This window comes from Pipra filicauda, unplaced genomic scaffold, assembly GCF_003945595.2.
Source record: "Pipra filicauda isolate LSUMZ 115617 unplaced genomic scaffold, ASM394559v2 scaffold18_size4552066_pilon, whole genome shotgun sequence".
Lineage (NCBI taxonomy): Eukaryota > Metazoa > Chordata > Aves > Passeriformes > Pipridae > Pipra > Pipra filicauda.
Genome location: NW_024104298.1, coordinates 1,810,250 through 1,835,325, shown reverse-complemented (window position 1 = coordinate 1,835,325; position 25,076 = coordinate 1,810,250). Strand labels below are relative to the sequence as shown.

Sequence of the window (25,076 nt, the reverse complement as noted above, 5' to 3'; positions counted from 1 at the left end):
GGGCAGGGACACCTTCCACTAGACCAGGTTGCTCCTTTGGCCCAACCTGGCCTTGAACATTTCCAGCAATGGGGCAGCCAGAACTTCTCTGAGCAACCTGTTCCAGCGCTTCACCACCCTCACAGTAAAGATTTTTTTCCTAATATCTGATCTAAACCTACTCTCAGTTTAAAGCCATTCCTCTTGTCCTGTCACTACATGCTGTTGGCAAAAGTCCCTCTCCAGCTCTCTTCCAGCCTCCCTTTAGGTACTGGAAGGGGGTCTAAAGTCTCTGAAGAGCCTTCTTTTCTCCAGGCTGAACAGCCCAAACCTCTCAGCCTGTCTTCACAGGAGAGGTGTTTCCACATGGAAGGACCTCCCAAAAGACTTAATGAATAAAAGAGGAAATCCTTTTTATAACTCAAAGGACCGTCTTACTTCAAGGTAATAATCAATGAAGGCCCGAAAGGGAACTGGACAGCACAAGTGTCTTTTTCCAAAAAATCATTCATCTGCCAATAATTCTCAGGGTGTTTACCAGTCAGACAGTGCACCATTGGTTACTTAAAGTACATGAAGCTTTTCCACAGATAATGTAACAAGAGGACAGGTCTTCAGATCACACACTTGCTTCTGGCTACCAAACAGAAAAAGCCAATTTCAGTTCCTGTTCTGAAGAAGTGTTTTGCTCATGTGACCGTAAACAGAGACGAATGCCAAAGATACAGCACCAAGTCAATGCCGCTCATAAAAACCCAGCAAATGGTAAGACTGAGTTCCCTCCAGGGAGCTGTGCCCTTGCTGCCACGCTTTTCCATAGGTGCACATCCCAGGCTGCTGCCACGGACAGAGTGCTGAGCCAGACTGTGCCTCTCACCCAGGACAACCATTCCTTCACTCTCAGGAGTTTTCAGGTTCAACTGGTTGGAAAATGCATCTTCAATGATATTCAATACATCTCAATGACAGAAGGAAGAGGGACATAAAACTTACAGCCCCTACAATTCTGTTGTTTAAATTAATGGTTTAAACATTTCCAAGCAGTTAAGAAACGACATTCAAGGCACTGGTGAGTAGCCAAATAATGTGGGGGTTTATAGAGAGATGGAAATTTTGGTCATGATGGTAAAACAAAGCAGACTTTCCATGAACAGAATGAAACCTTGTAAATATAAAGAAAACTGGTAAATGCATGCACTATAACCTAAGAAAAGTAAACTTACCAAGTCACTTCAAGCTGGAAAATGCAAAAATCTATTTTAAAAGATGTTCTAATCTATTTTAAAAGATGTTCTATTTTAAAAAATGTTTTCGACTTTCACTTACTATGCAGCTCTTTTCTTGACTACCGAATTAACATGCAAAGAAACAGGCAAGACTTCCTTTTACCTTGTATTAACAGAACGAGCTAAAACAGGAAACAACTTCAAAACTAAAACAACATTAAAAAAAAAAAAATCAAAGAACTTCAGTATGTTCGTTTGTTTCAGTCAAACCCAATCTCATGCTGTTATGCTACACTTGTTCCCAATTATGCTGCAGTTTATGCAGGAGGCTGTCTTTCTGCAACCCAAAAACTCTGTTCTTGGCCATAGAGCCAATTAGGATTGAGTTGACTGGACTGCAGGTCCAACCACAACCTCAGTCCTTCAGAAGCAGCTGCAGAACACTATAGGCAAGGATAAATCATGGCTTAATGTCTACATTTAAGTAATGTTCTGGATGAAAAGGAATGTACACATTTGCAGTTGATAATTATCACCTATGGAGTAGTTATTATTATATCACATATACTTATCACTACTTCAAGAAGTAGTTATGTCTCAAATTTGCACCAAAGACTGATTAAATGCCCTTGGTCCCTTATTTCGGATTATTAAAGCCCTAGTTTGGTCATGGTCATATCAAATACTTCAAACTGTTCATCCAATTCTAAGATGGATGTGACAGCTACACCTCTCCAAGCTGCACAGCAAAGTTCACTGTCCAAAACACTAAGAATCCTGTTTGTTCCCTAAAGCATTATCCAAATGCTAATAATTGCAATATATTATGCTATTACACTTTTTAAAACAGATTTCATCTTACTTAATTTCAAAAAGGGATAATTAACTGTTGAATGTTATTTTACATTCAATTTGACTGCTCTGCCTTTTTGCTCCAAAGAACATTATTACTGGATCCGCAAAAGTCAAAGGGAAAAATCACAATTCTCAGTATTACAATAGCAGAAAAATATAGCCTTAATTTCGCTTCAGCAATAAAGACCTTTCTCAACAAAACATGAATTTTTACCACAAAGTGCTAGGAAACAGTAGACGTTTTAAAATTTCTGAGCATTGAGGTATCAATGGCTTCCTAGTAGGAATGAAAAACTTTGGGAATCTGCACAGTGAGATGTATTGCAAAGCCTGAAAAAAACAACAGACCAGACACCCAACTTTACACAGTAGTGGTCATCTCAATGTTTTCTCTGGATGAGAATGCAGACAATGAAGCCAACCACTCTTGCCAATTAATACGATCCCTAAGAGCAGACAGACATAAACTATATTCCTGTACTGGCACTGAAAGCTTTCATTTTTATTATAACAGTATCTGGCAGTGGTTCAGAAAACAACTGGACAGTTCAACAGGTTCAGCTTCCTAATGGAATGAGTCTTAAAAGCTGTTACAGGAGAACATACAAGTTTATATGCTAATGCAGATAGAAAACAGCACCTCAGTTTTTCTTGCACTTAAAAATCTAATTTTGGATAAACTTACTGTAGTGTACTAACAAAACAGAACGATATTTTTTATGCAATTCTTTTAATACATGGTCTCCAAATTTATCCTAATTGATTATCCTTTTTCTTTAGCTAATATGTATTTCCTAGTACACACATATGATTATAGATCATAATTAATATATTTTTAAAATCCTAGCAACCACCATATAATATTAAACAAACATTAAAAATCTCAGTCTCTTCTGCCATGGTATTAAGTAATATCTCTGCTCTGAATTTAAACACAAAAAAATACATCAGTTATAACAAAAAACTCAGTTTCTAATAATTACAATGTAATATATTAAAATTTATATTAATTATTTTTAAATCAGAAAACCCTGATAAGCTGCACTCAAAGAGTTTTATAATATGATCAAGAATCCAGAGAAATCTGCTCACTAGACTTGTAAAAGATCTTGAAAAAGGGGATATAGTCCAAAACAGCATAAAAAGGAACAGGGGGAAGAGAAGGGGAATGAAGAAATCCAACAACCATCTCTGAACATAAACCCACTTAGTGAATGTCATAACCACTAATGCAACTTCCTGCAGTCTAGTAGGATCAATTTAATACTTTCCTTTATCATTAATGTGAAAGATGTTAGAGACTACCTGAATTTCTATACTTGTCTGACTAAATTCACAGGGGGAAAAAAAGAGGTTAAAAAAATTTAATCTCTACTGAGTGAAAACAGAATTATTAACATGATTTTAACAACCAAGGACAACATTCCTAGCCAAACACTTCATCTCTCAATTGTCAACTCCATACTATTCAATATTACCAATTACTAAGACGAAAGTAATTAATAGTAAAATTACTAATAAATCTTGCACATGGCACCCAAACTAATGCGGTGAAAAACAATGTGACCACATCACAGAGTAACGGATCTGGTAAGCTTGGAACAATAAAATGTGCACTAACACAGGCAAGTGTCAGGTCACTCCCAAAACAAAAGGACTTAGAGAAAATTTTGTACATATTGGAGAACATGACTAGAGTGTGGCTACTGTAGAAAAGCAACTACACACAAACACCACAATTGCAAGTTCGTAGCAAGAATAAATCTCAAGACTATTGTGTTTTTTACAGAATCATACAATTCTGATTGCAGAACTGGTAAGAAGCTTGTGAATTACAGCCTTTTACATCTAGAAAAAAAAGATGCAGCTGAAAAGTTACACCAATTAACTGCCCCAGTGAGATGAGAGTGCAGTGTGATGACTCAAATATCTGAGCCCATTACAAGTCTAGCCACAGGACAGAACATCAGAGATGATCCACTTCCGAGGCAGCCAACTGTTCTGGGAAATAAGAAAAGAAATAAGGATGTCCTTTAAGAGTAGTATTTCTACTCTCTTTGACTTTCGGGCCTATCGAAGAAGAAAAAGAACCAGCAGGCAAATACTATACAAACTGTACTTGTAACTGGCATTTTCTTTTCAAAAACACAGTAACTGCCCATCAGGCACACACACAAAATCAGGAACAGTAGGGAGGACCTGACTTTTCCTCCAACTTTTGAGAAGAGGAACCCTATTTTCTGCACATGACACAAGATCTCCTCCTTGGTTCTGAAGCCCCAAGCTATAAATACAATAAGGCATTATTTCATGCCAAGAGCTTTTAAGCTGAAGACTTCAAGAACAGAACCAATACATCTAAAATGTGTGTTTTGTGGATCTTTAGCCAGTCATGCAGGAAAACAGTCCTTGCCTGCTTGAATTAGCACATAGAGTTAACAAGAGCAGCTGATACCACTATCACTTATATATAGCTACATTTTCAATTAGAAGTAATGTACATACACAGAAACCACATTTAAACATAACTCTTGAAGCACAAATAATAAAGAGCAACACATTCAGTAACAGTGTTCTTCATACCAATGGAGAAGGGAGGATGCTGAATGCATTCCCAGAACACTGGGTAACAATGAAGTAGTATTTCCATCCATTACAATTCTCCCACTCAAAGGGGTAAGAAATTCTATCTTCTAACATATGAGAAACTGAGTCCTGTGACATTGTTATGGTTTTGTGTTGGAAACTAAAGCAAACACTAGATATAAAATACAGAACTAAATAGGAAGGAAGGTCTAGCTTTTCTAGGTTTGAAACAAAATCATTCCTGTAGGGTGCAAAAAAATTACTACCAGTTCTACACAGGAAAGAATAGTGATGAGTTCTCCAGCACTAAAACACAAAGCCAAAAAAAGTAACGCATCACAGGCTCTTAAAAGGAGTTCAATCATGCCAGATAAAGAGCAGTAAACACCTTTTTCACCAAAGTCTAGTTTTCTTGAAAGCAAGAACTCAGAAAGAAAATCAGCTTATACAACCCAAGAAGTATACCAGCTCCTACAAGGTAATGTTAAAACAAAATCTGATTCTGTTACCATGTAACCTTTTACACAGCTTCAATAACCTAAGAACATTTACGGTTTTCTGTTGACCAGTATCCATTTCTGAAATACTACAGTCAATTAAAACAAGGACAAAAATCTTATTCATAAAAAGCTGCCACTTTGACTTTTGTTTCATCTTTGAGAGGAATGTCATCAATACTACACTTTGCAGTAGCTTAAGCCAACTTGATTTTGTGTTAGAACATTCCATATGTAACAGCAAAGAATGTGGGGGTTTTTTTCCATTTTATTCAGATTTGCCACAGGTCTGCAATATTCACATCTGGGCTGAAAAATTAAACAAAACGTTGATGCATCTACACAGATTTTTCTTCCAAAATGCAAACTCCAATTTCTTAACCACTCCAGAAGTTCCTTCGATTCTATCTTCAGGAATGGATGCTCCTTTCTTCTTTCATGATTAAAAGCTTTGGGGTTTGTATTGAATATTGTGAGGGTAGTGGTGAAGCCATTCATACACACCCTGAACTTCTGTTCTGCAACTTGTGCAGGAAGGTGTTGTTGTTATTTCAGGCTGTGTTAGATTCTATGGTTTCTCTCTAAATTGGGTCCTATGGTTAAATAGATAAGAACATGAGTTTTGTAAATTCCAAAAAGTGTCCACATAGCAACTCGCTTCTTTTTGTGAGTGATGCTCAAACCCTTAGTAATTGCTAAGAACTTTTATCCACTAGATCTAGCAGAGGATAAACCTCTGAAACTTCCTTAGAAGTTGTTTCTTCTTTTGCTGCAGGGCTCACAAAAAAATCTCGGACTTTTGAAATCACAATTTTGTAGGCAAGACTGATGAAGTTAAAATTATGAACTATCTACTTCCTCCTCCAATTATAAGACTATTTAAGAATGGAATTATTTTTTTCAGCTGCAAGGGACCTCCAATAATTATCTAATCCAACTGCTTCAGGATTACAGATATTAACTGCAGACAGAAATATAAAAAACTTAACTAGAAAAGTTTAAAACAAAGCACTCCCTTTGATCTGCTGTACTGGAGCATTTAAATGTTGTTCACAACTTCAATTCTTCCCATGGAACAGAGTGAAAAAGGAAATTACACTTCAACATTCCATCCTTGGAAGATCCCACCTAACCATCCCAATGTCCAAACCATCACTTATCTTCAGTGGCATCCCTGGCCTCTGTTCCCCCGTCAGAGATATAAACACATCATGGCTTCTGTAATTTCTGATGAGGTCCATACAATACCAGGCCTTCATTCTTTCCAAAGCACCTGAAGGGAAGTGAAATGGCATCTTCCAGGTTCACTCTACTTGTGGCTTTAAAACATGAAATTATTTATAGTATACTGCACTTCAGGCTTTGCAAAACTCAGCACGATAAATACTTGAAACGTTGGCTAAAGTCATTCAGCCAGTGAATTACGGATAGTACTCCAATGTTATTTTTACATGTTATTTGTGCACTATTCTTTCCTAGATCATCTCTTGCACAGCACCTGATGTCTCACATAGTGAGCAGCACCCAACACCACCACTGCAATCACACTGTAAAAGACTCTGTACGAAAAGTGAAATTTAAAGCTGGCCTGAAAAAATCCAGCCCTTCTGGTTCCTTAAATTCTCCTGTGGAGAATTTAATGCCTTCTCTAAACTACGTTAAAACACTACACTGAAGAAAATTATTTAATTTATTATTAGTAGTCTTTACCTCTGGTACCCTGGGACATTATCAATACATCATAGAATTTTCCCCTCCAAGTATAAAATCAACACAACTTATTGCTCTGTTAACTGCAAATAATTAAAGCAGGATACAGCATCTAACACTGATATTTAGTTGGAAGCAGTTCACATTTTTGAATCATGACAAAAATAACTGAAATATCTAGATATTTTGAAATGTGTGTAATAATCTAAGCATTCCCATTACTGTACTAGCATTAATTTCACTTTTTTTTTTTTAAAACTCTGCTTTTCACGTGATGTTTAATCAGCACAAACTAAGCACAGGAATTCAAACTCTACCATCATCATCAGCAAGAGTAATTTAAAATATCTCTAAAACAGAAGAAAGTGACAACAGCATTAAAATTCACATTTCAATAAGCTTATTCATAACTGTTCAACAAACTTAGCCAACTAGTTTTCAACGTACCGACTGCCCAGCTCAGCCTGGCAATTTCTGTACTGTTCCCTGCCAGCTCACTGCATGTAAACATTTTGCCATTTCCTGTTGCTCTATAAGAATTTCAGTCAGAAGATACTTGGTTTGAAAAGTCAAGCTTGCACAAGCTCCCTAGAGGTGTTATAAAGTGATAGCTCATTTTTTTATTATTGTCTGCCCTAAACATGCTCCTCCATTCCAACCAGATTCACACAAGCCACCTGCCTAAGCAGTCTGAATGCTCAAGAAATCACTGAACACTACCTATCTGATAGATAGGGAGAATTTGTGTAACAACTCCCCATAATAATCCAGGCCTCTCTACAGAGAAATAAGAAATTGCAACAGAACAGTAATTTTGTCTCTTCATGCTCCTCCTGCCAACACAAGGAAGGCTGCAGTTTCATGTAAATGCAGAAAGGTAAACAGGGAGGAGGTTGGACAGGAACAAATAAAGAAGGCCCTAAAAAGTACATTAAGAACAAAGCAGGGTTAGAAAGAGAATTACTTCCACTGTACCCACTCCCTCACCAATGCAAAATGTGACTCCATTGTCCCAGAAACATAATATTCTTGGAGCCATAAAACCCATCAAAAGGCATGCCACAACCTTCTTTATTGAGAAATGCAGGAGATAATGACCAACTACTACCACATCCTAAGGACTGAGGATGGGTTTAAAAACTCTGTTGCAGCTCTGTGTAAAAACCAGAAAGTCATTAAAAAAAAAAATCAACCCACCACACACAAAATAGAAAATCCAAAACATACATTACTGCTGCTCTCCCTGAACTGAAAATGGTTATCTGCAAATCCCATAAACTCCCCTGCTAAAGAGCCCTCCCTTCAGTCACAAAACACACTGTAAAGATCCCACCAAAGGGCCAAAAGAGACAGAAGGAACGTTTTAATTGTTCTCCTCAGAGACAGTGCTTAAACCACTAGCACCAAGTGACGGTGACAGAGCTCTAATAAGGTAGTTTTGCCACCACAGTGTGTACATGGATCTCTGCCGCTTCCATCTCACTGAGAAACAGCAATCTCATTCCCCACTAACAGTATTATATCTTGATAAATTCTAGAAAGAGACTTTCATTTTAGAAAAGGAGTTTCATTGTATTTCTGCATGTGGACAAGCCTTAGCTGCAGGTACACAGTCCATTTGAAACCAGGGATGTCTCCACTGTGAGGAGAAGGGAAGGAAGGTGATCCTGCTTGCTTCCACCCTAACCACCACCATGGAATGAGCCCCTGCATCACATCTCCAGCCAGATCAAGAAGCCAGGCTGGCTGAAAGGTAACTGGAGGAAAGGAACAAAAATCATTTTAGTTTTCAGCTGCATCACATGCCCTATGAACACTAAAAATGGCACAAGAAACAGGAAGAACATATATATAACCATGGATAGGAACCAATTTCTTCAGCATCAGTGCAAATCTATCATGGAATACACCCTGAAAGAGGAGGGAAAGGGAAGGAAACAGAATGTGGATAATCACAGTTAGCACATGTGATCGAACCAGGGTTCGCATACATTATTGCACAGATGAGTCTTGACAACACAGAAGAGTCATAAAGACCAACATTTTTCTCAAATATAACGGGTATCACAGGAAAATGTACAAAGAGAAAGCTGTTTAGTGTATGATAAATGCCAGGAATGTCAGTTCATGAACAGCACAAGTTCAGTCATGAAAGAAATATTAAGCAGCCACAGCAAATAAGGCCAAGTTCAAGAAGTCTAAGAAGGCAAAGGCAACAAACTGTCTTTGTCCTGGAAATTATGATAAAGCCAGTGGAATACTCAGGAGATGACAATGAGTCAGGAAAATTAATTTAGCAATAATACTTTGAATAATCTGGCTACAAGCACACAAATTAGTGTGACAGAGCTACAACAGTAATACAGAAGACATAAAACACAGAAGGTGACAAAGATTTTACTTCTCCGACAAAAAAAAAGGCCAGTTATGAAACTGTAAACAAAACTGTACAATTTGTACAATTCAAACATTACCTGGAAATTCAGGTTAAAAAAAATGGAACTAGAGATGACAGAGAATGAGTAGCTAAGTACAGCAGCTGTACCCACTGTGACAGTCAACATCATGACTCCTTCACAAAAGAAGTTTTCATTTAACAAAATTCTATGTCTGCATGACAGACAGACAGAACATGCTCTCTGCATTTGTCAAAGGCTCAATTTGTCATTTTTCTCCTACCTAATTGGAATTTTCAGAGTAATCCGGTTCCCACTGTAATTTCATTTCCATCAAACTAAGTCCCCTGGGTAAACAGTAATCAACTGAGGCACCAGGAAGAAAAATTGTCCATTCCTTATATGTTACAAAAGTTAAATAATGTTTTATAAGGAAAGAAACAGAACTGCAGAAGTGAAAGGGAAATCTCTGGGTTATAAGGCAGTAATATAGAACTCCCAAGAAGTTAATTTTGTCTGTGTCTTGTTCATATACGTTGCTGGAGAAGCTACAGGGTTCTTTTCAGATTAACCTTTTCATCCTCCTCTCATTCTTCCGGGTACCGAGACAAAGACAAAACCGAGGAAGAGTGAGGGAGCACAACAGCAACCTAAGCCAGCAAAACTGTGTCTGTAACACCTGAACATCCAACAAAAACCCACTGAAAAGCTATGACAAGAGGTACTTCTGAAGTTTTCAGCCTCTGCCCCTCAGTTCTTTCTCAGTAAAAGACAACACAAGCCTTTTGATTAATGCTTGGGTAATGTACGGGATGAGAATTAGAGGAACCTAAAGAACCTATCCAGTTTATTAACAGAGGAATAATTCTACTCAGTACACGATTTAGAGCGATGTAACACATGCATTTACAGAAAGAATTCCAAAGATAAAATACTGAATGACAGGGCCAGGAATTGGGCTCAATGATCCTGATGGGTCCTTTCCAACTCAGCATATTCTATGACTTTATGACAATTCAATTCCATCTTTCTTCCAGACTGAATAAGTCAAGGATCCGATAGAAGGAAGAGTTCATAATCTGGGGGGGTGGGAAGGGGCAGGGAAACACTGGTTTAATAATAAGTTTCATTCTCCTATTTCCCCATTTTCAATTTTGATGTGAACTTAGAGGAACTTGGAGTTCAACAACACCAAATGCAAGGGGCTGTATGTGGGTTGGAGCAATCCCAAACATAAATACAGCCTGGATGGAAAATGGATTGAGAGCAGCCCTGAGGAGAAAGATTTGGGGTTGCTGGAGGATGAGATGCTAGACATAACCCAGCAATGTGCACTCACTGTCCAGAAAGCCCATAAGATATAGGTCAGGGGAGGTGATTCTGCCCCTGTTCTCCTGAGACCTCACCTGGAAGTGCTGCATCCAGCTCTGGGGCCTCCAACATAAGGACATGTTGAAGTGGGTCTGGAGAAGGCCATGAAGATGATCCAAGGGCTGGAGCACCTCTCTTGTGAAGAAAGACTGAGAGCTGGGGTTGTTCAGCCTGGAGAAGAGAAGGTTCAAGGGAGACCTCAGAGCATCTTTCAGTACCTAAAGGGGACTACAGGAAAGCTGGAGAGGGACTTTTGACAAAGACATGTAGTGACAAGGGGAATGGCTTTAAACTGAAAGAGGGTAGGTTTAGGTTACATATTAAGAAGAAAATCTTCACTGGAGGGTGGTGAAGCACTGGAACAAGTTGCCCAAGTTGTGGATGCCCTATCACTGGAAGTGTTCAAGGCCAGGTTGGATCAAAGGACCCATCACTCTCCCCCATAAATGGTAAAGTGTTTATACAGACCATAACTTGCTGATTTTTTTTCCAAGGCTCTTTGCCTCATTTGTTTTTCACTACGCACAACTTAAAAGTAACTTCACTGAGCCATCTGATAATTTGACTCAAAAATGAGTAACAGAAGCATTTTAAAAAACAAGCACCTAGTTCTGCTCAAGAATCCCCTCTAAAATACTACAACCCCCATGTCCTGATGAAAATATATGTACTTTAGCTGGGAAAACCCAAACTTTTCAGTTGCATTTATCAAGAAATCTTGCAAGAATAAGGTACCTTCAACATCAACCTCACATTTAAATCTGAGCAAGCAAAGGAAAACACCCAACTGATTACACACGCCCTGAGATAAGTTGTTGTCTGTCAAGATGACACTTTCTTCACAGCAAGAAAATCTCTCCAAGGTATACACCTAACCTTACCAATTCTGGTGAAACAGAACATTAGCTACCCAGAAATAGGAGAGGCAAGGCAAGTCTTCTTTAAAGTAGACTACAAACATCAGACCAACCAGGCAAGTACGAGCAAACTACAAAAATTTAAGCAAACAAACAAAAAACCCCTTATTAAGAGAAAATATCAGAAAAATAACGAAAGTATCTTAAGAGAAAACAAACATTTCCAGAGCCTGTGTAAGAAGCAAAGTTTTTTATACCTACAGAAATGTACCCCCAGACTAACATCTTCACAATTCCTTTCATGGGAAAAACAACTGCGACCTAACTACTTAAACGTTAACACGGTGGTTCAAGCTTTTCTTCCCCTCCCCCCTATTCCCATTTAAGGTACCAAGTTCTGAGAAAAGAACTTAAATTCATCAAACACATCAGAGAAACCGACAATGTCAAGGATATGGAATAGAGAATTCTAGTGGACAACTGCCATTTAGAACTTAAATGACATATATCATATAAACTCTCATTTAAAGCAAAATTTTGCTGTTAGACTAATCGAAAGTAAAACTAAAGGCTTGGTCTTCATTTCACGTGAACTACCACTATTTATCGCCTTTTCACACCCACAAAGAACCGCAGGGGCTCCTCAACACTGCAAAACCCTCAAACTGTACTTCAGGTGTAGCACAGTGTAAGCACACACTTAAAAGCATGAAGCAGGAGAGATTTTGATTCTCTGCTCTCAACTCTTACTTGCTGCTGGGTCTATGTAACGCACATAACTTGCACAACATCTCAACCTTCCAGTGTGATACTCAATCTTAAGTAAATATAAAACATATAAACATACAGTACATAAGTATCAAGTACCATTTCAACTTTAGAGAAAGATGATCTTCTGAAGTACTGTCTAAGGATCAACCAACACAGTGCAGTTGAGTCTCCAAATCAAACTGTTATTTTGGCTACTACTTGCCAACAACAAAACTAAACCAACCACTACCCTTCTCCAGCTGCCTCCAGGCAACATATCCAAGTTGCTGCTGGTCCTAAATATTCATACCATTATCAGCAGAGTGATATGAACTAAAAGGAAAATTCATGACAGGATGGCATTACCAAACCCTCTTTCATGTGGTCAAAAATCCCAGAAAGGTGCAGGTAAGTGAAAAACTTCAGTCATACACCTGCTGACCAGAGGCTGGTACTGATCACACTGGGGTTTTTCCATGGCTGAAGACACATCAGCTCATAGCAAGGTTTCACTACCACAGAGTTCACAAAAAAATAACTTTGTTTTTCCAATCCGGGAAATGGAAGGGGGAAAATGCCACAAGAGAAATTCATGTTTCAAATTACATCTTCACTAGACACATAACAAACTGTCAAACACAGCAATCTGGCTGAACTGCTACAAGAATACGAACAGTAAGAATTTTCAGGCAATCTGGAGGTTGTGTTCCTGCCTAATTACCAGAACTACCATGAAGACACCCCAACACAGCTAGAGAGCTATAAAGCCCTTAAGAAATCTGACATTACACCTCACCTAGGGAAAAGTCAGTACATCATCCTAGAAAAAGGCCCCTTGCATGAGTGTGTGCCCACGTGTGTGTGCACATACACAATTAGAAGCATTCAGGGAAAAGCACCTGGGATTTTAAGGTCCCACTGTGATTAATAAAACACTGTCTGAAAGACAGGTCAAGACATATGCAGGCCTGTTCAAAACTCGAGACTGAAACTGTAGAACAAGCCACTAGAGTTTCATCTTCAAGCTCCAGAGGATTTATGTCACAATTTAAAAAAAAAAAAAAAAAAAAGGAAATCCTCACAGGTCAATAATTCAGGAAAACACATTAAAAGGAAATATTGGAAATCACTGAACAATTAACATTCTATTTCTAAATCAGAAATCTACAAAGTCTAATATAAAATATAAACTATAAGGTTTTAGTTCATCAAAATTAAGCTAAGCAGAGACACCTTTTTTATTTGACTTTAAAATTCATGAACTTGTCCTGTGAAAACTTACTCAAAACCACAATGAAGCACTTTATTGCTAAGACAGCAGACAAAAATAAACACCAAAAGATTCAATGCTCATTTACCAAGATGCCAGTATGTTTTGACAACAACGTTCACTCTCATCTTACATTAGAAAAGTAAGAGACTTTTCTTTCCCTCACTGTCAATTTTAATTTCTGGACAAGAAACCTGAAGTTCCACCCACAGCCAAAGGCAGGCCTGTTCCCACTATCCCACTCCACCGTGCCAGCAAGGACACTCCCCTTCAACCGAAAAGCCTCCCTGGTAACAGAGGGATCACACCTGACACACACCACTGTTTTTTTCTTACTGAACACATTTCTAATCATCTTTTTTCCTCCTTTCACCCTTTCATATCACTACAGCTAAGACCACCATAACACAAAACAAACGGTTTCCTCTTCCCACAACTAGTCCTGCTGAAGCAGGTTAAGCACCAATTAAGTGACTTAAGGACTGAAGCCCGTGGAATTCACAACATACATTTTGCTGTCATTCCATGTTGCCATTCAGCTGTTAGAAAAAGTGCTGCTTGTCTTAAAGGCTCTTCTAGGAACAATTTTCCATTACTTGAGCTTTGGGTATTTTACATGAAAGCTTAATGAAAAGATAGCCCTGAAATTCCCTCCAAGTACTTTTCATTATTTTGAAGCACTCATTTGAACACTTCTGTTAAAAAAGTATTGGGGAAGCCTTTTGCAATTTACAGCAGAAAGAAGAGGATATGAGGAAAGAGTCGCATGTTTGTGTCTTGTCTTTGATACAGTCTTGAATCTCAGCTTAAGAACAGAATTTGGGAAAAAAAGCACAGATGTACATCCCTGAGGAATGATGCAATGTGGAATTCCCCTCTTCTGAGTAAATCCACAGATAAATGCTAACTACCACACAGTATGATTTGCTGAGACGTCCATGAAAAGATCTATGTGCATGAAAATCACATTTTTCTGTTGGCAGTTACATGTGTAAGGAAAACTAAATCACCAGACAGGGTTACATAGTGGTTTTGCAAGCAGATCAAGGATGCTACAAATAAAAGCTTCCCACAGTAACATTCCTGATAATTATCCATTACTTCTAAAGCAGTCTTCAATTTAACTTTATGGGAAAAAAAGGTTGAAAATACTAGCATTCAAAATACAACTAGATCTTAAATCTACATCTCATGGATCTCTTCAGAGACACACTAACACAAAGTTAACCAAAAGCAAGTAATCATTCTCACAGTTCATAATAATAACTAATACTTTAAGAAAACTATACATCAACAATGTTCCTTTAGAAAGCAAGCCTGGGAGCACACCTGCATCCAAATGGTTTTCATTCCCGGCATTATGATTTTTATTTGAAAACACGTCAACAGCTGGCAACCAAAAAAGTTTTGATGACAAGCAGACTGAATTCACCTCTCAAATAAAACGAGCAATTACTGGCTTCTTGTAAAATAACGCAAATATCAGAAAATTCACGACAGAAAATGCAAAAGGATTTTATCCTAAATCACAACTGGCCACTTTAACACCTTCTTTTCCCTCTCCTCTCTGGGGGGAACAGTCATTAACAGCTCTCCTGTTAACATTACCAACACTCCATTTTAAAGTACTTTACCAAACCAGATCTACAGAACGTACTCAAAGCACCAGTGGGCTCAAGTGGATACTGTAATGTTTCAGAAAGGCAGCAGTTGACATTTTGAGGGTGCAAAGCCGTGACAGAACAGTTTTCTGCCACTGTCTATTCAAGACTCTAAACAAGAATATCCAAGTCAAAACATGGTTCTGTCCCGAAGTGCAGAGGGAACCTCTGTTAGCCACGTCCTCAAGTCACGTTCTAGCCTGAAGCATAACAGAGACAGCCAACACAATATAACTGTTCTAAAAAGATAACTCACAATGAATTACAGTTTTGTAATAACAGTGTGAGAATTTTAAGATGTCCTTACACTAGCAAGAAAACAAAAACTAGATTTAATACATGAAAATGTCACTGCATTTCTCTAACATCTGAATCTAAAGTAGCTCAAACTTCACAGGTACAAAAATTCAAGTCCCACTGCATGCAAACAAATGCTTATGAAAGACTTTCTTTCCACCCCTCACCTCTACTATGGAATAGCATAACAATGCTCAGCTGTGTCAAAAAATAAAAGGAACTCTGTATTTATACACCACAAACATTATGTGTGATATAAGACAAGTCTACAGGAACAGCACACAACATTGCCAGCTTTGCAAAAGACAAGGACTACAGCGAAAGACAAACATGACCAAGCTGTATTCCCAAAACATACCCTCCAGCACAGCTTTAAATTTTGAACTCTGATTTTAAACAAGTGCGATACAGGTAATAAAACTGGATGCAGGTACACAGAGGTGGAAGAGAAGACAGATCCATGCTGTAAGAAAAACTTAAGATACAAGAGAAACATGTCCACGTGTTCAGATTAATATTAATGCAAAACATCCAGGAAACAACTGTCTAAAGGACACAAAAGCTTTCACACGGACAACTTTCCAAATGAGCAAAAAATTGAGCAAAGTTTCTTACATCTTCAGACAACCACCTCACATTGGTCTCTGCAAGTGCTGGATAAGCAAGGCTACCAGATTGATTAAACAACTGCTTGTGATTACAAGAGAAAGAACTAAAGGAAGCACAGTAGTTTCAGATGTTTTGTGGGATTTGGCTTGTTTAAAATCCTGTTATAAGTTAAAAACAGTAAGGGACACCTTTGACTCATTCACTTCACAAAGGAGGCTATCCTGATCAGGATGTTTCCAAAATGTACCAACAGCTTTTAGGTCTCTTGGAATATAAAACAGTATTTCTAAATTAAAAAAAAAAAAAAAAAGGTGTGCATGTAAAAATATGTATCTATATGTATATATAGATACCTACACTCGGAGTACTGCCTAACACAAAAGTACTTTCCATTCAAATACCTGAAATAAGTTCTGAACTTGTCTAAAACAGAAGGCCAGAAAAACTTTCCATATATTTTCAATACACACCTGACAGAGATAAAACTTCAAAGCCATTTAAAAGTATTTTGTTCAAACTGATAAATAACTGAATTCCTATCCAATTTTACCCGAGGTTGCACTCATATTGGGAAGTCCTAAACTAATTGCAATTTCATGTGTAAGATGTCTTAGAACTAAGGTATTACAGGCACCTTTATTTTCTCAGAAGTCTATTTAATTTTGCAAAATAGACACTAATGCACTATTTTAGTTTACTCTGAGTCTCTCTTCTAAGAATTCCAGAATATTAGTAAAATGCATAAACCTAAAAGTGTGCATTTAGAACAGAGAGCAGTTGCACTGGTCTATCTCTGAGTACAAATGCACCACAATGTGGGGAAGAAAACGTTTATGTAAGGGTGACAGTGTTCCACGGAGACAGAAAAATAGCTTTGCTACCACTATCCTTATTGATTACCACCTCCAGATGTAGTCTTCCTGTCAGTTCCATGGGCCTAAGCATTGCCAAAGGGCAAATTCTGCAAGAATTTGAAACAGCAGCCAGGAAAGATTAAGAGAGAAGATACCCTACAGAATACCATTAACACAAACTACACAAAAGAAAAGTACAAGATACATTGGAGAGGGAAAAGTTACTATGATATAATCTTACATTTATTTCTTGTTAATTGCCCCCTGCCCACCTCCCCATAAACATGCTGATAACTTGAGTTTCTTCCACTGCAGCTTTATGATTATGTTTATGTTTTTGTTCACAGCTATCATTAAGCATCACCGTTGTCCAGAGTATTGCAACAGAATAATCAATACAGGTATTTTATACGCCTCCCTGAAATTCTTGGTATTAGCTACTGTAGCTTGTCAGTTCAAAGAATAAACATTACTTCACCTCCAAGAATCAAAAGCATTATTTTAAAAAGCAAAACAAAAAAGTCCAAGCAAACAAACAAACAATAAAACCCCAACTCCCTCACATATGACTTGGGTTTTGCTGAAATAAAAAGGTTACTAGATCAGCAACATCTATGATGGGAAGGCCTGACAATTTCTCTAAGTAAAACCTTGTCATATCAAGAATAAAGTCAGCTGCCTACAGATTTTAGTTACTCCTAAATCTTTCTTACTAGGGACATCGCTCCAATTCCTTAATCAATAAAGGTCAATTCCCCAAACACCAATCAGTAGTCCCTTCCTAAACAGAAAGATCTTACCACTTATTTGTCAGGTGCTTGAGGAGCTGCTGAAAAGCACAGGTTACCCAGTCCCGTCTATCACAGCAAATGTTGCCACTGGTATACTAAAGAATGCATAATAATATCGATATCCAACAACTTTTTACAAAAATATAGGCCCCAGTTCTGCAAGTAGGTCAGCAAAAGTGGGCCTTACGCTGGCTTTGAGCCTGCGACTTCAGAGGGTCTTTGGACTGATACAAACACCCAGTGACACGAACACAGCTACAGAACTGTGAATATAAACCGAGTTGTACAGATACCACGAAGACAGCTGAGACAGACACAATATGTCTGCAGTGAGCCTGGGAGTCCTTCGAGCATTTAATTAGAACAATTCTTTTCTGCAAGATTTTTTTTTTCTCCCTGTACAGTTGTGTGTTACTGTGAATCTTCAAAACACTTAACTCGACTTCTGAGGGAGCAACCTGAAAATGAAATATGGCACCTTAAAAACCAGCTCAAGATTTTTGGATGCTCCTAAGAGAACAAAATCACTTAAAAATAAAACAGATAATTTTCAAAGGCTATTCCCTCTGTATACAAACAAAGCTGCACGAAGTGGAACGGCACATGTTAACACAGCGATAACCAACACACAAAAACCTCAACAACCCAAACAAGTGGTGAAATCCTGTTTTCTCGAGGACAATAACAGGGAATCTCCGCGGCCGAACCCCACGCAACTACCCCTGCGCACACCTTGGTGAGAGGGCTGTAGTGCCTGGAATAAATCGCTACAGACAAGCCCTAAGACACGGCTCCGGGGAGAAGCGGCACGGCGGACCGGAGGGATCAGATGAAAAAGCCACGAACGCTTTCTTCGTGCACGGCAGCAGGGCCGCTGGAAGCCGAGGCCAGAGGAGTGGCCTACGTGTTCGCAGTGTTTACAGCGGGCGTGAGCGAGCTGCTTGCTGGTGGTTTTCATTGAGACCGCCGGGAAAGCGCCTCGGCAGGGCCTGATTTCCAGGCGTCGCCCGGGCCTACGCGGCCCCAATCACTCCACCTCAGTAATGGCGTTCGGGGCGAAGGGAAGCGAGAAGCCGGCGAGGCGATGCCGGTGCAGCGCTGCGGGGACGCGCCGGGCCCTCCTCCCCGCCGGGGGGGGGCACGGCCAGAGGGGCCCCGGCGGGCCGGGCAGAGCCCCTCGAGGGCTCTGGGCTCCCCCCCGCCGGCCTCGGGCGATGAGGAGCCGTCAGCCATTTTCCCTCGCCCTCCAAAACACGGCGGTGCGGGGCCGACCCGCCGGGGCTGCGAGGGAGGCGCCGCCGCCGCCCCGCACCCCCGCGGGGCCCCGGCAGCCCCGTCCTGCCCCTCCCGCCGCGCCCCGACCCGCGGAGCCCCGTCCCCGGGGAGCGCCAACACCGCCCGGCCCCGCCCGGGCACCGCGCTCCGCACTCACCCTCGCACCGCTTCCCCTCGTCCCGCGGCGGCTGCAGCGGCGGCCCGGAGCCCTCCTGGGCGCTGCCTCATGCCCGGCGGCCGGCGGGGCACGGGCTCATGCCAGGCCGCGGCTCTGAGGGGGCGGCTCCGCACTGCCCCGGTTCCCCCACTCCGGGTGCGCTGCGGCGCGAAGCGGGAAGGGGCGAATCGGCCGCCGCTGCCCGCGCTCCGGGTGCCGGCCCTGGGCGCTCCGCTCTCTCTCTCCGGGGCGTTTTTCCTGCGTCACCAGCTGCTGCCCGGCGGCGGCGGCGGCGGCCCTGCCTGTGCTCGGGCTGGGGCTGGGCCGGGGCCTGCGCGCTCCGCTCCGCCCCGTCCGGGCACCGGGCGCACGAGGGGGGGGTGGGCGGACGCGGAGCTCAGCCGGGCGGGGGCGGCGGGGCCGGGCCGGGGGAGCGGGAGCTCCGCGCTGAGGGCTCGGCGGGGCGGGGGAGGGAGCGGGCACGGAGGGAGGGAGGCAGCGGCGGCTCCTCGCGCTCGCGGCGGCAGCGCAGCCGCGTCTGGCGGGGGCCCCGTGGGCAAGATGGCGGCGCCGGCAGCGCCTCCCGCACCCGGCCCACCGCGGCGGCAGCGGCTCCGCCACCCGCGTGTGTCCTCCGGGGCTGCCGCTCACGGCCGGAACCCGCTCCGTGTGTGTCTGTGCGGGCAGGGTGGTGCGGGGCTGGGTGAGGGCGGTGGGACGGGACTCTCTCTCCCTCTCACACGCACAGAGAGGCAGCGACGCGCGCGCGCGCCGGGCCCGTTTCGCGTCGGTTGGGCGCGCGCGCGCGCGCGCGCTCCCCATTGTGGGCCCTCGGCGGCGGGCGCGCGCGGGGGCCCGGATGATGACGTCAGGGCGGTGACGGTGACGTCAGCGCGGTCGCCTCTCGCCTCTCCCGCCGGGATTCGGGATGGGACCGGGACGGGGAGCGGGACGGAGGCTGCGGGACCCCGCGGCTGCCGCGGAGGTGACTCCATCCCTCGCCTCCCGCAGAAGACACATCCCCGTTAGGGGACACCGGCGTTGCTTTTTTAAAAAGCGGAATGGATCTTTTGTTCCTCTTCACGGGCTCCCCAGGGAAGTGGTCACGGCACCGAGCTCCGGGAGCGTTTGGACAACGAACGCTCTTGGGCACATGGTGTGGCTCTTGGGGATGGTCTTGTGCGAGGGCAGGAGTTGGTCTCGATGATGCTATGAGTCCCTTCCGCCTCAGAATGTTCTGTGATGCTTTTTTCTTTTATATGATACGTTTTCATTTTATGTGTTCATCTATGACTAGAGTAGGAGGTCAGTAGAACCCCAGCCTGTGTAGATGCAGCTGTGGAGACTTAAAACCTGGATTTAAAATCTGGAGAAAAAATTGGAAAGGACGCCTTGTGGAAGGACAGAAGTTTGGCAGATATGGAGAGCTCGCTCTTGAACAGCACCTGAACTAGTGCTTAATGTCTTGTTGGTCCATATTCCAAGGTCAAAGTCTCATTTTAACAACATCATTCAAGAATGTCAGAGTAGGAAGTGAAAGACGCAGCATCCAGCTGAAAACACAGGAGGAATTTAGACTCCACAGGTTGGAATTTGCTTGAGAGGCTCAGGCTAAGAGCCCTAACTCACGTGCAAAATGTTTTTATCTTTTGGACCATTCGGTGGCAAAAGGCTAAAATACCAGTCACTCATTGCAGGAGTTTGAACAGCACTGAAACTGGATGGGTGTTTTTCAGTAAAAAGCTAGAGCTCAAAGCCAAGTGGTGATAAATTATGATATTTCCCAATTTAACAAAGTTAGAGCTAGTAATTTTTCTTGCTAATCATTAGATGGTATTATTTGGGAAGGAAATCTGAAGTATGTTTCTGCATTAACCACTCAGTAAAACAAAACAAGGAATGCAGCTGCTTCATCACTGTACAAATGCAAGTTTGTTTACTGAAGGAATAGCTTTGCATGCATCTTCTTCAACAATAAAACCAAGCCACAACCATGGTGAAAATCTGCAAGTGTGAGCCTGTTCATGTTTGCGTTAGAAATATATGTAATCATATAAAAAACCAACTCTTTTATCTCCAGGATATTCGTGCCTCTGAGCATGTTATTGTAGCCTCCTTTTTTTGTCTCTTATCAATTACTTTGAGCTTTTCCTCTTATTTCCAATTTATCCAGTTTGTTCTCCAGGGGAGGCAGTTAAAATTACTGCACCTAAAATGCATTTAGCTTTCCTTGCCTGGTGCAGTGTTCTCCCTCGAGCTCTTCACTGTTTATGACTTACAAAGGCACAGACACCTCAAACAATTGGAGTTGTCTGTATTTTGACACCTACCCTTAAAAATAAACTGCTGTGTTTGTTGATGGTGATTTCTTTTTATTGTTAAGTGGACCCTTGTTTTAATGACAGGCCAAATACTGTGCTCCTTGTAACTACTGTGGCTTTCTTGGCAGAACCAAAGAGTGACACATCAGTGAATTTTTATAATGTGGGCAATTGTCCACCCAGAAGTTGACTGTCAGTTCACATAAAAGTCAACAAAAAAAAAAGATAGGAACAATACTTGTGGAAACAATAGTGTTACAACTTGTAGCAAGTATTCCCTCTTGTGAAGAAGCATTCCTTCAGCCAAGAGAAAGAGTGGAAGCTTTGATTATTTTAATTGAAACCTTAGGTTTGGAACAAACTAAGAACCGATTCCTCTTCAGCTTTCTGGCACCTTTGCTGGTATTTTTTCTGATTTTGGATTTTACTTTATGTACAGTTTGCAAAAGCACAATGAGATACAAGAGGAATTTTGCACTTGCATGGGAAAAGAAACTATTCATGTTTATATTTGACCTCCTTCCTCGTTTCAAAGTATATTCTGGAGTGCTTTGACAGCCCAGCAGTTGCTTGTAGCCGTGCTAATCAAAGGTCACAATAGGCTGGAGCACACAGCTATTTATGGCACCAAATAAAAGCAGATATTGGGACAGCAATGGCACTGTGTGGCTCCTGAACAAGCAAACTGCACACAGACTTCTGGCTGGGGAACTCTTCCTGTTCTCCCCTCTGTGCTCAGGCTCCTGCTCTTCTCTGGAGGCATTGCTGTGGCTCATCTTGAAGGACACTCCTTTACCTTTGGAAAAGATGTGTATACACCCCCCCAATACTGCAAATAAACGTTACTGGTTTGTCTTTGTGCAGCAATAGTGGAAACAAAAGGATATGAGCGAGAAAAATTGCTGATTGAAGATTATCCATGAGGTGAAGACAGATGTTAGTAGGTGCTCACAAAACTCACTGATTGCTCCAAAGTAAGAGTCCACACAGAACTATGACAGAATAATTTATTCCTTGGTAGTCATTCTGGCTAATTCCCTGCTGTACACAACCGTTTGTGTGATTACAAATGCTTTTGGGACATCTTTAGTTCAGTGTGAAAATGTGGGGAACAGAAGTGTTTCCCTGCAGGCCGCCCAGCTCCGGCACTGCAGCCAGCCCATCAAACAAAAAGTGAAACCAGTTGTGAACCAGCTGGTCATGTTGTTCATTAACTAACCCAAAACCAATGAAAAACAACATTCTGGTGATGGAATTATTCAGAACTTAGAAGATGTTAAGGGGTGCATTTATCCCCACTTCTTAAACTCTGACACCGCCCTGCTCCCGAGGTAGACAAAAGTAAACTTGTAACACTGCTGGTGCAGAGTAAAGCTACAGGGCTTTGCAAAGGGGTAGCATAAAAGAGCAATAACGGATGAGAGAAAGCAGAATTTTACCACAGACCCACGAAAGACAATTTTTTTTCCTTCTGACTCAGCCCCTTGGATGCTGTGTTACACACTGTCCACCAACACTCAGAAAACAACAGGTTATGTAGCAGATAGGAAAGTTCCTTCTAAAAACAAAATAAAAAACTGCTTGAAAATCAAACAAGGCACTTGGACATTGAAATTTGTTCCAAAGGATCACGTCAAGGATCAATCTCACACCATTTTCAATAGTTTTGGGCCCAATCCAGTAATTCATTTAATGCACATCAGTAGTGCTCTTGGGTTACCTAATTTTTCATTGACTTATTTAAGCCTGTGTGTGAGTTCCAGTAAGGGAAAGAGTACTTTGCACTTGTTCAAGTCTTTGGTTTATGCAGCATATATTTTGGATAGTATTTTGGCAATAATGATATGCATGTAGATGTCCCTTTGTGCAACACTGGATCGCAGGATGACATCCCTTCCAGAAAAGAGCTCCTGTTTTTCACAATTGTCATTTCGAAGGTAAAGTGTAACTGTATCACAGTAGTCCCAGAACATTGCATAGATGATTAAGTGGTATTTTCATACTGGGAATAACGAGTCCCAAATACAACACACAAGTGGTGGACAATGTCTGATACTTTCACACTCGCGCTTGACACACGAGTCGTTGTGTACCGTTGGTTGGGTAAGATGTGATGGAAATGAGAGATGGTTCCAGAGGTGTTCCCCATGGGAAATGGGTTTCATCTGGGCACCCCAGGAACCAGCTTTTTCCCAGGGCCCAGGAGCATCGGGAGCTCCCCAGGGCATCCAAGTAGGCCCTGGCATCCAGACCCATCCCACCACCCCAGCCAGGAGCAGCGAGAGGCACTGAGGCAGCCCCAGCCCCGGGATGGGCATCTCCATACTTGGCTGGGCTGACACGGTATTCTGGGCAGGCCTGCTGGGGAACCTGGTAATGCCCTCAGGGCCCTGGCACTTTGGTGTTTTACAGCTGACACAGCAGGTGACTGTTGTATCTGATGGGAAAATGCCAAGCAGGGGAGAACTTTGCCCTCTGTATCCCTTAAATTGATAACCAGAACCCAGTAAAGTTATTCAGATATCAAACAATTAAGATAGTTTAAAGGTGTTTAGCATATAATTACTTTATCTAGACACTATATATTTAGGCTTTTCTATATGGTACAAAGGCTGAATCCAAATGCAGTAAATTCAAAAATTTAGCTATTGTGTACTGTTCCAAAACTCAGATGCAATCTCTACCTTCCATACTATCCTGAGTTTAATACCTTTGGGGGAGGGGGCATGTCACCCTGAGGTATCAGACAGTACTTAGTGTACATATTAATTAACCTTCAAAATTAGGTAAAAAAAATTCCCATAGGAATAATATATCAAGGAGTTACAAAAACTCTTCTGGAGGGATGCTATATCACTTTCTGTTACAAATAGAGACCAAATATAGCCACTTCATTTCAGTTTCTCCTGAGATGGCTGCTTTAATTACCATTCTTCACATCAGTGTAAGACTTCTCTTCATAGTAGTAACTTTCCATCTTTCAACTTTTGATTTCTGATTGCATGAGATGTTAACAGTGATGTTGGAGTGGGCATAATGTCACTCTTAAAAGACTCACAGAAGCAGTTAAATCCAGTTTATGCTCTGTACTTACTGGTGCAAAAGAATGGTTGCTTAGTTAGAAATCACAGAAAAAAAATTCATGCAGACCTGTATTCTCTTACATTGAAGAAAAGATGGTATCTGATTGGGAACAACTCTTGTGATATGAAAAATATGGTGTGGCATTTTCCTGTTATTCATTTCATTTTTCACATACAGGGTGAATGAACAGCATGAGCAGAAATTCTCAGCATGTCTACCAATTGCACAGAGGATGTTGCAGAGACCATTTGTCAAAAAGTCTGTTTACAGGCCCAAAAGTGTATCTCGTCTATCTTTTGGAGAGGGAGCAATTCAAAATATTTCTCCTATCTGGTTCATTCCTAGCTGAACTGTCCTCAGATAAACCATGTGGTGTCCATGTGAAACTCATCCGTCTCGTAGGATTTGGACAGAGTTCAACAAATTGATTTGACAACCATATGGTCCTCTTCATCCACGTGAACCTTGAGCAAGTTTGACTTCCTTCCAGCCTTAAGAGTAAAGTGAGGGAAGAAGGGAGCTGTTCTTAA

At 41.4% G+C, this 25,076-nt stretch overlaps 1 protein-coding gene across 4 annotated transcripts in view; it reads right to left on the bottom strand.

Moving 5' to 3' along the window:
• The window catches only part of USP9X (ubiquitin specific peptidase 9 X-linked), a 107,103-nt gene extending 87,230 nt beyond the window's left edge, over positions 1-19,873 (bottom strand). For 3 of the 4 annotated variants that reach the window (XM_027741985.2, XM_027741986.2, XM_027741988.2), the window contains exon 1: positions 19,142-19,873. The gene's annotated coding sequence lies outside the window, so the exon portion shown is untranslated. The remainder of the gene's footprint in view (positions 1-19,141) is intronic. The other variant, XM_027741987.2, reaches the window with a different exon arrangement.
• Positions 19,874-25,076: the final 5,203 nt, after the last annotated feature.